The 15,731-nt window shown below is 38.9% G+C and overlaps 1 protein-coding gene across 3 annotated transcripts in view; it reads left to right on the top strand.

The window, feature by feature from the left end:
• The first annotated feature begins 9,854 nt into the window (after nucleotides 1-9,854).
• The window catches only part of PLEKHA5 (pleckstrin homology domain containing A5), a 187,281-nt gene continuing 181,404 nt past the window's right edge, over nucleotides 9,855-15,731 (top strand). For 2 of the 3 annotated variants that reach the window (XM_026862765.1, XM_026862756.1), the window contains exon 1: nucleotides 9,856-9,875. The gene's annotated coding sequence lies outside the window, so the exon portion shown is untranslated. Of the gene's footprint in view, nucleotides 9,876-15,731 lie in introns of all 3 variants that reach the window. The other variant, XM_026862748.1, reaches the window with a different exon arrangement.

The following is a 15,731-nucleotide window of genomic DNA, read 5'->3' as shown; positions in this document are numbered from 1 at the left end:
GACACTGAATCGGAGCCAGGTTCTTTCCACCCATCACACATTTCAGGAAGGGAGCACATTGCAGAGGCTATGTCATCAGGTTAAAAGAAGTTGCTGGTGAAAGTCTTTGCATGTCTCTGAAGAAGCTGTCTACATAATGAATGAAAGTCCCCATAGAGAATGTATTGAGGAATAAAAACAGCTTTAAGAAATCTTTCTTCTTCCTTATCTGGGATGGGCAAGGCTGCAGCATAGCCTAGGTGAGGACCTGGGCTTAGATGTAGCTCCTGTGCAAACAGAGGAATCCCCCAGGCAGGTTTCTCCCCGCTCTTGTTCACCCAGGTCTTTGGCCAGCAGTGTCACCCAAAGTCAGTGCTGCATAGTACAAGCTCAGGCTTTGAATGTGGGCACCCAAAGCCCTCGTGAGGTGCAAGTGGAAGAGGTGATGAACCCTCTGCACTTCACTCAGAGACGTGATGGCAAAGATGTTAGAAGGCTTATAGCAATTTTTTGTTTGAAATTCCTGTTCAATCTTAACACAGTTTTGGATAGGGATTGTCTCCAAAATGTTTAGAATATAGGGTAGCCAATGGCTTGATGAGATTGCACCCCCTTTTTGTTACAGGATGGTTTTGAACATGGTAAGATGAAAATCTGTGCTTTCTGGGGAACTTCTGTCATTTTTACTTTTGGATTTATACCTTAGAGACATAGTGCAGATAAATTTATTAAAGGCTATCAGGAGGTTAAGTAAAAAAATTATGAGGGCATATTGCAGCCTGTGTGAGAGCATTCTGTTAGATACCACTACTTTAGTGTGCAGTATGTCTTTGTGAAAAGGACTGGCATCCCAACAGTAATCTTGACTAAGAGTGGGTAGCCACACTTTCTTCTAGGCTGGCCTGAAGAAAGCATCTGCTTATGCTATCTAGGAAGAGAGAAGTGTGCAACTGCTTTCAGGATTGCAGAGCAGCAGTCTTTCTCACATGAATCTCACTTCACTTGAGAGCAAAATCATATTTTCTACAAACCTGAAAACAGTGTTAGGAAAGGTCATTCTTTGCAAAACAGCATTCTTTGTAAAGATGACCTATACATGAAAAAAAACCCTAACAATTTATTAAATTGTGAGCATCACAGCAAAACCAAAAGCTGAACATGTACATAAACACAGGGTTGGCAGCTGTAATTGTTTTAATTTCTGTGGTTATTTAGCATTTTGGAGAAAAGGCTGTCATGAGAATAGAAAACCCCTTCACAAAGTGTCAGTGTAAACACTGCTTGTAACTCCTAAGGAAAAATCTTTATACTACTAATATGTTTTCAATGTTCAAAAGTACCAGAAAAAAAACAATTCTGTAAGACCTTTCTATTTTTATGTTTCATGAATCAGAAAGGTCACAAGCCCAACGTAAAAAAAACATGTCTTGCAGGCGTGAAGGGTAAAATGCTGACCATGAGATGTAGTTTATTAGAAAATATTGCAAATTATTTGTCACAGGGATGTATTCTTAACATAATAAAGCAAATTCAGGGGAGATTTGCCATCTGATTTTGCCCTCTTTTACTTGACCATTAGATGCTCATTCTTCCATTTCTTACTGGACAATTTTAAAAGCATCTCCTTGTCACTGCCATGATACTTTCCTGAGCTTCCATGCTGAGCCGATCCATTTACTGTACTTGCAAAAGCAGAATTGCCTCCTCTAAGTTACTGACTACATGTACCGGTGCCAGGAGAACAGTAGGGTTTTAAAAGATGGTGGGGATGAGGTTTGACAGTAGTAAAGGACAGAAAGGAGAATGTTTGACAAGCTTTTGACATCTAGTAAATTTAAGAGAGTTAATAAACAGAGAGCAAACAGGGGGAAAAAAATGTGGATAGAGAAGGTTGTTGGGTAGACATTAAGATCTGAACATGTTGGGGTCAAGTAGAAAAAGGAACTGGAGACAACAGGCATGAATGGAGATTTGAGTACAAAAACTAGAGTTGAAGTATTACCAGCTGTGCACTAAACGTCAAATCCTACAGAGTTTATTTAGAGTCTGGTTCTTCTTTCAATTATAATTGCTTAACATTGATGCAACTCTACTGAATCTTGATTATTTTTTTTTAATAGAGCCAGTGATTCCTATTTCAAACCATCAGATCTGCTGATATTTTGAATGGAATTTTAGCCATAAACAGGAAGTCAGAAAGTGCAAAAGACCTCTCTTTTTTGTTTTTGTTTTTGGGGGGGGTTTTTTGGTTTTGTGTTTAAAAAAATGCTGTCTAGGGCAAAAAGATATTGGATGTTGTTGTGGTTTGATCTCAGAGGGCAAGTGAGAAGCACTCAGCCACTCACTCCCTCCTTCCCCCCCAGAGCTGGGAAGAAGGAAAGCAGAAGACCCAGGAACTTGAGGCAAGGACAGGCATAGGCAAACCCAGACTTGTTAGGGGAAGAAAAAAAACCCATAAATTTAATCGACACTAACAACAACACTTAACAGACAGAGTAAGACCATGAGAAGCATTACCGTACCCTGAAAACAGCTTCCCCCACCCCTCCCTCCTTCCCAGGCTCAGCTTTGCTCGCGGTAACTCTACCTCCTCGCCGCCCGCGGCTCCGGGGCTGGGGGTGAGGTCAGTCCTGCCGCTTCTTCCCCTCGGGGAGGTGGGGGTGCAACTTCTGGCATTCCCCCCTCTTCCTGTCCCACGGGGGACAGTCCTCCACAAACCAACTCCGACATGAGTCTCTCCCACGGGCATGCGGGTCGTCTCCCAGCACTGAGCTACAACAGTGGGCCCTTCTTCCCGCAGGGTCCCGGCCTCCCTCGGACACGGCCACCTGGGTCGGCATCAGGCCCCCCGCAGGCCACAAATCGGCACCTGCTCCACCGCCGACCTCCATGGGGCGGCCCTGCCGTCTCACCACAGGCTACGAGGCAGTCTCTGCTCCCGCGCACTTGCCCCCTTCTCCTCCTTTCTTCCCCTGACCTTGGTGTCCACACAGATGTTCTCCTCCCAGGTTCCCCTTCTTAAGTACGTTATTGCAGAGGCGCAGCTAGCTGGCCCAGCCTTGGCGCAAAGGTGGCTCTGACTTGGAGCCGGGCGGTGGCTTCTCGCAGGGGGCACTGCTGTAGCCCCCTCCCCTGCCACTCACTCGAACCAAATATCTGTTTACCTCGATCGCTCTGACTAAAGACAGGGGGAGGTTTGAATGCCTTCATAAATTCCTATCCGGTTAGTTTCATACCGTTTTCTCAAGACTAATGTGAAAGGGATAGCTGAGCATATTTGTATGTGGACAGAGCCTGTAAACACTGATTTCCCCTTACAGATAATGATTAAACCCCATTTTCAGTGAAACCGGAGTAAAATGTCAATAGTTCTACTGGATCAAGGAGGTGACCTGATTCCAATTAATTATAAAGACAGCAGACTCTACCCAATTGCATATAAAAAAAGTAGAAAATTAGCAGCCTAATAAGTAACCAAGCAACAGCGGCAATACATTATTGCTATGAAAACCTTAGCTTTAATATCCACTGATTTTTATCCTAAATGTACAGAGCTAAGATTACATTATCCCAGGCTTTTGCCAAGAAAGGTCCTGTATCGCTATAATCTTTTGTGGGTTTTATGCCAGTCAGCACCTTTTTTTACAAGGGCTCCACCAGAGCCCCTTAGTCTTTCCTTTCTTAGTTACCTAACAGAGCTGAGCTCATTTAACATCTGTCACAGATACCATGCTTACACATCTTAGCACAATGTAAAGATACTCAAGTTAGCTTCTTTACAGAGCACATTATTCTGTGCAGAGCACACCAGCAGATGCTGCTTCTGGCACCCTACCTAATATATGTTAGAAGTATCTTGAGTATCTCAGCTTAGTACTGCACTGAATGGTTGGAGAAATATTATTACTCGCTTAACAACTTATGCAAATGCCTTGGTTTCTATTATACTTCCAGTATCTTAAAATGGGCTTATTCTGCTTCCTTACAGGAGTGCTATAGTGATGAAGTCATACATAATACTGAAGTACTCAGCATAGTGAAAGAAGCCATGTAACACTCCAGGGGCGTCCTTCTGTGGGTGGTGCAAGCTGAGCCAGCCCCTCGCAAACGTATGCATTCCTCTGGCCTCCCAATGCCCTGCCTGCCTTTATCCCTTCCTTCTGAGCACAAGACAAGCAGTGAATCAAACATGGAGAAAAAAAGAAAGAAGGATTTTTCCCTATCCCTAGTCAGATTAACAGCCATTCAAGCATACAGTTTTAAAGGAATATGTAAAGTAAGAAAAGAGAGAAATTACTAGATTGTGAAAGGGAAAGAATGGAGAGTAGCTTATTTAAATTAACCGAGGGAATATTTACACTTCCCATTTCTGAGATTTGCAATTCTGTAGAATAATGTCCCAGAGGAAGTAATGAAAACCTCATCACTGAGCCATTTTAAATGAGTTGGAATAGCTCTAGAGTGAACAACAGTGTGGGGGCTGTGGACTGGCTTATGGTTCCTCTCTCTCTTTTTCTAATCAAGCACGCTCCCCTTATATCTGTGGCATGAACAGTGGGATAATCCATATCAACACATTAATGTATTTTACTTTTAAAACCTGTATAGATACTTATCCCAAATAAATTAATAAGATTACCAACAGGATTAATGTACTGTTGTTTGTTATTCTTCTGTTTCCTGTGATCATATAATAAAAATGTTAGTTTAAAACTTTTGGCTCATTCTTGAAGGCATTTCATGATGTGGATTCCCCATGCACACACGTATCTATTGAAAGCTTTTCCCATAACTTTGCATAGTACTAAATGTTTCCTCTCTTGTCTAACCCTAGGAAATTTTAGGGAAACATGATCTCTGTGGGTCAAAATCCTTTGTATTCTTATTGTGCACAGGCATTTCTAAGTTCAACACTGAATATTTCAGAGTATTTGAGTTGGCATTGCACAGCCCTAGAGACAGAACCCATCTTGGGAATACCCCAAAGAGATCCTCTGCAGAAGTGAGGAGAACAGCTGCATCAGAGGTCACAATTTCCAGTGCCTCTTTTGGCATTTCCTTATCTTTACCAACTGTGGAGTTTTATATTTGATAATTACCTAAATTGTGCACCGTTCTTCTGCCTCTAATACATTGTGCTGAAATTGTGGAGTAGCTTTTTCAAGTGTTTGTTCTCCCATCTATGTACCAGCTGAGGTAAGTAACAAGGTCTAAATATGTAGTCTTTGCATTGTACACAAGCTTACTCACCTCAGACTAGTTAATTCTGCTCTACAGAATTAATTCCACTTTATCTTACTATGATTGTTTATTCATAAGTATCTTGATTCTTTAGCAGAAAAGTTATTTAAATTGAAATGAGAAAGAAGGCTGTAAAGGATATTACTAGGAGGAATACAGTAGTTACTGGACCCACTGAAGTTTTTCCTACTATTTCAGTTAGAGACAATATTATGCTTCACTTTCTGTTGGAAAATTATGTTTAAATTTTCCATGGAAAACATCTGCTGTATTCCAAGCCAGCACTGGCAGTCATTCAACAATAGATTAAATCACTCATTCCATATATGCTAGTAAATATAGTCTCCCTTCTGCTAAAGTTGTTATTGACCATGGCTTATTGAAGGACTCGTTTTGAAAAAGTCAATTTCTAACTTTTTCTAATTTGACTACTCTTTGCAAGTAAATACCTTACTTTTATCATTTGTACCTTGAATGCAAAGGTTGCTTCCAGACACCCAGTGGTTTGGAAAATCAGGTCATCAAACCTTCCCAAACGTAATTGAACATTTATTTTAATCTTGGCTTTGGACAATGATGCAGACACTATTGTTCAGAACCTTTTGTTTTATCACAAAGATCTTATTATAACATGGGCAAGGCTAATCAAGATTCCAACTCATTACTTTTTACATTTTCTGTCTTGAACTTTGACAACAGTTCATTAGAGCAGGGTTGCAATATAACAAGCACCAGTCCCTGAGCAATGGGGCACATTAGTGCAGCTCACACAGCAGGAGTGTTTTACATATTTGAGCATTTTGATAAAAATGGGTTAGATATTTAGCTATCTTAAATATTGCTTTTGCATGTGAATTTCATTATTCCTTTTTTGCAATAAGATAAACAGAGTTTTAAGGATCCCTAGCAAAGACAATATAGCTAAATGTCACCAGAAACAAAGCTAAAAAAAACCCCTGAGATCTGCGGTTTCCTTATTCCAGCCGCGAGCAAATGAATTTCAAGGGGAATCAGAGCAGTACCTAAGTCTTAATGACACTGTGTAGACCTTGGGGTAGCTATGCTTCATGACATGTTTTTGCACTCCTGGTCCACCAGTTAACCTTGAAATTTTCCAGAGTACTGCAGATGTCTTTTAGACCATCCATCCATCTCTCATAGGTGCACACCCAGGTCTCATCCTGGAGAGGATTTGCACATGGCTGGACATGCACTTGGACCAGAGATCTGAGGAATGTTCATTGAGCCACAGAACCAACATAAACTGTTTAAGGGAGTTGTGACAGTGCCTCAGAAGTTGGGATTTATGACTTTTGAATTCTGCTTCCATATTTCTGTATTCTGAATTATGACTTAGCCAGAGCCAGAAAGAAGTTTCTAAAATATTGGCAACATTTTTGATAGTTTTCTTGTACTTACCTCAATGTTCCGCTTTAAACTTAGTCCAAGTGGACTCCAATATTTAAAACCACATTAAGTTCTTAAACGAAAAATGGATTAATCCTATTTTGTGTTTGACTGGGTCAGGATCCTGAATTTGCTACAATGTTGATTTTCATGCAATGTATTTTGAATTTCCAAGACAGACATACAGGAGTGTGTGAAAATGTTTACATGCATACTTGAGCCTTGTACAATAACTACCATTATTGCTTAAAGACCTCTCTTCACTTTAGTGTACAAAGAATAAGTTGCAGAACACTGCATGGATCATAAATTGTAAGTCATTAGTATCTCTAGGCAAATTTTGTATCTGTTAAATTTTACACTGCAGAAATTGCCCCTTACATGTAGATTACAGTCCTTCTGCTGGTACTTAAAGATTCTTATGTTTGAGAAATTGAATGATAACTTCTTTCTTATGATAATTCATGTAGTTTTATAGATTTTTATACAGAATAGATATATTAATATGCAGGGTTGTAATTCTTCTAATGTATCCAGTGCAAGCAGAGCGCTGTGAAAAAAAATGTCTATTTACAACCTTTATTACATAAAACCTTGTCTAAACTTCAAGAAACTGTCTGTCTATACTTAATGATGATTAAAAAACCCCACACTGTGAGTGAGGCCAAACAGTATCTTTCTGAAACAACTAGGAAACTCCTAAGAGTTGTCAACAAATGTGTCTTATGAATGATGTCATGTACGAACAGAAAGTAATGGGACTTGGATATGCTATGTATGCAAAAAGAACCTGACTGGAAAGTATAATCCTTGTGCCTTTCTTTTGCTTCTAATGCAAACGGTAGCTGAGTAAAGGTAAAAAAAAAAGAAGTCTGATTAGAATGAAACCTCTGCAGCACACAGACTGAGGCTTTCAGTCACCAAAAATGAAAGTAATGAAAATCAGGACATGAACACTCACTGTGTCAGGCTTTGGGGAAATAAAAGCTGATAGAGAGTGAACAGCAGCAACCTGCATAACTCTGCCCTCATGGTAGAGAGCCCAAAACACAATTCCACCAGCGGTGCTGCATGCAGTCTTCACAAATATTTGATTATATCTCCTCTAAGAGCCTAACAAAATCTAAATGAATATTTGGGAAGATGACTAATAGCTTAGCATGAATATTCCAAACAAGCCTTCCTAGGTATTTGTATAAAGCCACTCAAATTAACCTGATCTTCTGTGTGTGTCTGTACATCTAGATTAGTGCATTTTCATTCCTTTTATTTGTTTCATAACATGCATATATACCTGTGTGCAGGACAAATGTGAATTAAACAAAGAATAAGCAATTAATTTACAGCATATAGCATTAATATCCAGTAAAACATTATACCTAAGAGTAATTTGTTCCTCTTCAGATTTTTTAATTAGCTGGTCCCTTTATCAAGCTTAAACCATCACACAGGTTACTCTTCCATTTGCTTAACTTTAATCTCACATGTCTCATTAAGCATATGGTAGACAGTTTGAGGCCTTATAACATGCCAGTCTTGGATATATCATTCTCTTCACCCCCTGAGAGTAGAGATAACTGAAAGATCACAAAAAACAGCTCCAGTGGAAAAAGCTATTAAATTTTATTAATCAGGGCCCTGAACCAGGAATCATTACTATAACAATACAAAGTGGAGGTAAAATATCACCTCATCAGTGTGATAGTGTTTTACAACCATTTCATACTTATGCAAATGATTGCATATGTGAAAGGCAAAAATGAATTAATGGACCAACCACATAGTAACATCAAGGGTAGAAATGCAAATTTATTTAGGATTCACTAGAGTGATAGAGCTGTGGTGCTACGGAGAGAGTCTTCTTCACGGAAAAGTTCTTCCTCGCATCCACATCACACGGCTATCTTCAAATTCTAGTATGCCTTCAGATGGATGTGAAAAATGTTATGATACAGAAAATTTGTGATTGCTACAGAAAGAATTAGTTGCTGGTTGGATAGGAAGATGAAACGCCAATGAGTTGACAATCTTTCAAATAAAAGGTTAAATTTCTTTCCTTAGACTGTAGGAAAGGTAGGGTTTTGATGAGAATCTCTCCTGGATGACTGCTAATCTTTTTGTTCCGCACACAGATACACTGTTGCTTATTGTCATGGTAACAGGCAGCTCTACTCCTCTCTGCTTCTGCTTTTTCTGAGGCTATGGACACCCATGCACTTCTCCCCAGGCATAATCCTGTCATTCTTCCAGTCTTATCCTGAAAGTTTTGCATTGGCCCTTGCCTTTCACACTTGATAATCCACCCCTTCCCAAGGAAGAGTCCTTTCTTTGTTCTCAGGGACAGGACATAGTGATGCGAGTTATTTTTTACCATCCTTCCATGGGAGGTACAGACACCAGCTCAGGTACATGCTCTACTTCACTGTTTGTACAGGTGCAATTGGATCACATTGCTTGGCTCCCAAAACTCAAGCTGACATTGGAGCACATATAATGTGACATAGGCATACACGTACTGATTAACACATTATTGTAATGAATAATTTGTATTAAGTAGCTGTAATAATGCACTAGAGGATGAAAGATTCAAAATGAGCAGCCACATTTCAAGCATGTTCAAAGTCATTTAGTCTTTCACTTGCCTGCAAACCCTGCCCACCTGGCTTTCTGAGCAAAGTGCAGGGATGGATCCATCCCACTAAACAGCCTTCTTGCACCTGCCTGCTGTGGCTCCCTCCCCTGCATTCCTTTCTCTGTTTGCTCTGCTCTGCACCGTAAAGACCCTTCTTGTATTCAAAGAAAAGGACAATTTGTTTCTGCCTAGATGCATAGTTCTGCTAACTAGACAGACCTCTCAGAGTGAAATATTTATTCTGTTCATAATGCAAACACACCATGCAAGTGACAGCCTTTTCCAAACTATTACTAGTCACCCAGGATCACCCCCACGCTTGTCACACATACCTATTCTCAAAATGGAACCACATATTGGCAGATTTTTCAGTCGGTTCAGTGAAAGGAAAGTGGCCGATAAGAAGCCCGAGGGCTGTTCTAACCTACAACTATTGGCAATGCTCCCAGAGGGAAAGTACACCAGCTGGGGAGAGGCTTGAGTGCTCCACTGGCAAGCCTCATCCCTCCCTCCTTTGGGAGCTAAAAGGGGGAACAGTGCAGGACACAGAGACGGGAATGCTGTGACTGCTGAAACCAGTTATCTACAAGGAGAATTGCCACCTTGTCAGATCCAGGTACTTTTTAAGATCCTTTGGATAACTTAAACAGCATTGTTAAATAAACATTAAAATTATTAAACATTATTAGATAAACTTATTCCATCAAGTCTGGAATAGACAAGGGTATATGGCAAAAAGATTTAAATATAATATTGACTGAGAACCTTGGCCCTCCGTTCTAGGCCTTTTATTATCATCTTGTCATTTTTTTTCACTGGTCTGGCAGTGTAAAAAGAATCTGAATTTCTGATGTAAAAAGCACAGCAGAAAAAGAAATTTTAAAAAGTTTCAGGCCCTCCTTACTTTTCATTAAGGGATAAAACATGGTGAGGAGGGTGCTATTTATATTCCTTTTCTGACCACCTTTGTAATGAACAGGCCAGCGCAGCCAAGAAGCATCTCTTGACTCATTCAGTTAGCATTATTAGCCATTTTTGCCTACCTTGCTTTTTACCTAGGGCTAGTCTCAGAAAAAATTAGGTTAAAACCTGGATGGAGATCTCAGGCTTTGGTCCAGTATGTTTTCTGGGTGAATACAGAATGAATGTATGTATGTATGAATGCATATTTAGTGCTACAGGCAATACCTGTCGTATTTAATAATAATGTTGTGTCCTTACCTAAACTGTTCATGTGAGGCTCCCAAAGCAGTTAATATTTGCAATAGTCATATAGTATTGTTATTAATTATTATTGTGTTCACAAATACAAGTTGAGATATACAACTAAGCATCTTCTCAAAGCCATACAACACAATCTAAATCTAAATCTGTGAGTTCTTGAGAAAAAGATAAGCTTAGCAGTGACCTCGTTTTCATCTTGTCATGATCTAGACAGTTGACCTTTCACTTGTTATGGGCCATATAATTTGTCCATAATTACTGATAGCAGTAAGAATTATAAAAAGCTAGAAATGCTCAAAGGACTTGTTGCCCATGTACAAAACTAAAAACAATAGAGAAAGCCACTGCTGCAGTGGAATGTTAAGGAAACAGTCTTTCTCAACCATGATAATCCTACAAAGAAATTGTAAGTGACATTGGGCTTTACATGCTGAATAGATAATACTAAAAAAAACATTATATGAGTAGATTTTACTTTATTTGTATTTTCTACTATAATCTTTCCTTTCTCTCCACTTTTTCTAGCCTGTCTACATATCTCCCTTATGTGCTTACACACAGAGCCTTTCTCAATACACAAGGAATCTATTAAATGTTCTTTGGAGAAAGTAAACATGCATGAGAAGAGATGCTGGTATTATTTTGCACTGTCTCACCCAGCTCTCTGAATGCAAGTACAAAAGGTGAGCAGAAGTGAATAACAGCTAGGGGCAGGTCTATATAAGATGGACCCCACATTTACCCCAAAGCACTTGTATCTCCAGCACAGCACAGTTTCTATGTTAGTGCACCAGTTGGCTCATATATGAAAAGCCTGTTATGTCTACTGTAGATGCAATGACAGCTGATGGCATCAGAAGCAGGAAGACAGCACAGTTGTAAAATAAATGACTAATAGGAAAATAACATAGGATGTAAAATAAATGACTAATAGGAAAATAACATAGGATGTCAAGAGTGAGGACTCCAGACTGTTGATGGTGTACAGAAGGAAAAGAGAGGTGTATAGAAACAGAAAAAAGAAATATCAATGCACTGGCCAACACAGAGGCAGAGCTTAGTGTAGAAACTCTTCAGGAGGATAAATAGAGAAAGAGGAAATTCTTTTTTAAATGCAGCAGCTGTAGAGGAGGGAGTTGTATGCCACACACCCCTTTTATTTTCACTGGTGCTTCACAGGCTGCCCTGTTATATATGATCTTCAATAATCTCACTCACATAAACAAATGCACTAAACCAGAGGATTGATTGTAACTTGTTCCCAGATAAAACATTAAGCATTTGGGCACATGGTCTGCAGTCAATTTCCAGACTCTGCAAAGGTGAAGACAGACCTGAATATTTTTTCTCATTCCTAAATTATTACTGGCTCAAATGTCCTGAATACAGATTAGAAGAATTACCTGGTTATATTAACCTAGGGAAAGAGTTGAATAAAAAAAACATGATTGTATTTCAGGAAAATAGTCTCCATTAGAGAGTAAAATCTCTCTCCCTCTCCCCCACTCTTGAGTACTTATATGCAGCATGTAGTGCTTTTTATAACCCATTTTTGGAGTACTTGAATCCAGTTAAATATTGTCTACTCTGTTTGAAAGATTATGAAGTCATCCAGGACTCATCTCCTAGGACAGCAATAAACCAACCCTCCTGCCAGTCATAAACACATAACATGCCTGCATTTAATGTTTGCTCTGTTCCATTTGAAATGTTAATCATCTCTATGTAAATTCTAGTATACTGAAAGTCAGTTCATATTAACTTCAAGTTACCTGATTTAGATACAGTAGAGGACAACCATTTATCGGCCTTTTTTTAAAGATCAGAGAAGCTTGTCCCTAAAATATGTTCCATAACATGGAAATGAATCTTAATGTCTCTAATTAGATTATAACTTGAGGGTGCTTTCTGCTGTTAAAATAAAGTGTTACTGTCTCATAGACTTAATACACTCCAAGGATCTGATTTCAGCATGTCACAACCACACTTCCTACCCTGGTCTATGACTTGCCTACCCTCATGGGTTTTGTTACAAAAAAATTCAGATCTTTTTTCCGATACCTTCCTCTTCAGCTCCAACACTGATGACATTGTGGAAATGCTTGCAGGGACAAGACTCCCTCATGATAGGTGTACGAGTTACAGTGGCTCTGTTGTGCAACACGTTCAGCAACTGCTTATGACAAGGTCTAGAAGCTCTACATACTTGCTGATGAGTAAGAAATTAATTCACACTTCAAGCTTATTCTCCATTGCTGTATCTCATATAGGGAGATAAGTGTGTCATGGTGGTTATCTTGTGTTAAAATCCCAGGGGTGAGAAACCATTATACTTCCACTGAGAGGTAGCAAAGTGAGGTCAACACTACATCATATGCCTGCAAGTGACTCCACCTTCTATGTTTCACAGTAAAATGAAAATTTGCTGTCTCTGTGAAGCTTTAAAGTGGGAAACAAAAATACAAGGTAGTCATCATGTAGGAAAACATTTTGTTTAAGCTGGAAATAAAAGCCTTAGTCACCTGGTGCAAATAGATGTATTTAAAAATAAAAAGGTATGGTTAGCAACTGGACTAGCACTTCCATTTCCACAGGGAATACTGCAGACTCTTGAACAGAAGCTGCTTGGTAAGCAGGAGGTGAGAGCGGAAAACATGCAGAGATGGCTGAATATTTGTTACAAATGCAGCCCTTCTTCATGCTCATGTATCATTTCTTAACTGATCCTGATTTCTTCTACACTTGTTGATATGCTACAGGGTATATCTTTAAAGCAACAGTACTAAGAAGCAAATATCATTATGAGTTATGTGCACAGAAAATAGGAAATCTGACCCATCTCTCTCTACTGTCTTATATCAAAATATTATACTGTGAGTTTGCTGGGGGCTTTGTCTGCTTGTTTCTGTGCTTCTGGTGGTGTTTTTTTAAATCATGATCTCTTAAGCTACTCCTCAGTAAGCACTGGAGTTTTTATTTGGGCATCTCTAGGTTAATATTAAAATAAATAGAAATGTTTTCCAACTCATTCATGATAATTAAGTGTTTGGATTTTCTGGAAACACTGAAGTTGAAAGTCACTCTTTTTTTGCACAAACACGGGATGGCACAAGAGCAGAGAAAGAAGTTGTATGTAACAAAATTAGAAAATTGTGCTAATGAATAAGAATTGGGGGAAAAAAATAAGAACCTTAAGATGTGTGATTATTTTCAAGTATATCCAACTCATGCTCACAGATATTTGGGCAACAAATACTGGGGATGCGCAAATAGCAAAATAAACTCATAATTCCTATTTTTCAGCATGTTAAAAACTCAGTTGTTCATTAAAATAAAACAGAAAGATGTTTTAGACTCAAATGGGTTGTTTCATTGTGTATTTTGCCAAGTATGTTAGAATACTCAATTTGCATGTTCAGCACAGATTTCTAAGAAGAAAAAAATGTGCAGAATGTATTAGAGGACTTTCACTGGCAATCTGCAAGTTTCAAGCTGAAATCTGTGAAGTGCAAATGCTAATACTCCTGAGTAATCAGATAAGAACCTAGTCATTAGTAAAATATAGATCTTTGGTGTAGGATTTGTCCACAGTTTTTTTTAATAGTTGGACAAGATGAGAATGGGCATCAGGTGGCTAGTCCAAAAGTGATAGGCCCAGGGCAAGGAGAAGGGTCTTCAGATGGGGCTCAGATAGATCTACTCAGTCTGTAGGGACATGGACAAGGACTTGGGCACTGATGAGCTTTAAGAATGCTGCCTGTGCTCTGAACAAGCAAATGGAAGAGGGTGGTAGCAGAGTCCCTAAACAAAATAAAAGTTGTGAGTCTAGGAATTAGAGAGAGAAGCAGAAGTCTGTGGCTGAGGCTTCCTGGAGGAACTATAAGGCTAGTCTCCCTCATGAGAAGGATCTGGCAGAGAATTAGAGCTGAAGTCTTTCAACAAAGGTATCCTAATATTTGATCTGGAATGGTCAGGAGAGACTGGCTCATACAAGACTTAACGAAGTGGAGCTTCCAAAAGGAAACTTTCCATATGAGTCATGTTTTTGAAAGAGCTGAGAACCTTACAGTGTCAACAGTGTGCAAGCAATGGGAGAGCAGACAGATGAGACTACACCTGAGCCCTACATACAGATATGCAAATTTAAAGAGAACCACCCAAAAAATTCACAAGCTTATGGTAATATAGAAATAGATTTACATGTAAAAATTCTCGGTCATTCTTCAACAACAGCAAATCTCTCACTAGAGAAACGTTGCATGTTCCTCACTGCTAATTTAAACCAAAAATATAGTCGAGTCATGCCAGATATAGACAGTATTACAAGATCTACAGGTCTAATCCACTTTCCTGTAATATAAGTTGAACAGCATTTAACCTGTATGTTGCAAGTTAGTATAGGCCCATTTGAGACTAAGCATTTTAACTTCTTGTCTTCCTAAAATCAGTCATACTTGTTTCAAGATGAAAAATTATAATGGAACAGGAGAACTAAGCTTAGTACTTAACAAAACCAGGATATAATGAGAATTCTTTTTGTTCATCTACCGAAACAGATTTACTTTGTAATTTTCTTATGAATAACCTTCCATGACTCTATCTGACTAGCACACAGTTCATTCTAAAATGCTATGCATGAGCTTCTAACCCTACTTTAAAGCAATGTTGGATCAGATGTAGCTGAAACCAGCAACAATATTTTGTTTATAATATGACAGAATAAACATAGAATACTAGGTTTATTATCCTGAGGTTAGATTGCTTTTTGGTTTTAGTGTGGTAAATATTACTGAAATTATTTTTATTCTAGTAGCATCCATAGCATCTAATGACACTGGGCCCTCACTGACCTCATTATGGTTACAGTCCATATATGTGTTGTCCATTTATGTAGGTGGTGATGCGTGATAAAGATGAAACATTTGAGTTTTGCTTTCTGGATGTTCACTAACTCATTTCCAACTGGATTTCTCTGAGCCAAACTGAAAAACTTATTCTGCAACAAACAGGCCTGAATTTATTAGCCACTCTTTTTCTCATTTATGTCTAGAAACATGAAATATTTGTAGTCCACAGAAGCCTGAAGCTTTACTTATGAATAAATTATTTGTAATATCCTGATTTATTGTGGTGTTTTGGGGCCATTTTCTTCTGCCTGAGTAACACCAATTAGGGTCAATAGCATCTGCCCAAGGTAATCTGATTTCACTCTGGCCACTTGGAGCTATAAGAAGTAAAATGAAGCTCT

This window comes from Athene cunicularia (genome assembly GCF_003259725.1).
Source record: "Athene cunicularia isolate RWA chromosome 1 unlocalized genomic scaffold, athCun1 chr1_part2, whole genome shotgun sequence".
Lineage (NCBI taxonomy): Eukaryota > Metazoa > Chordata > Aves > Strigiformes > Strigidae > Athene > Athene cunicularia.
The sequence above is the reverse complement of the archived record's forward strand: the minus strand, read 5'-3'. Positions and strand labels throughout refer to the sequence as shown.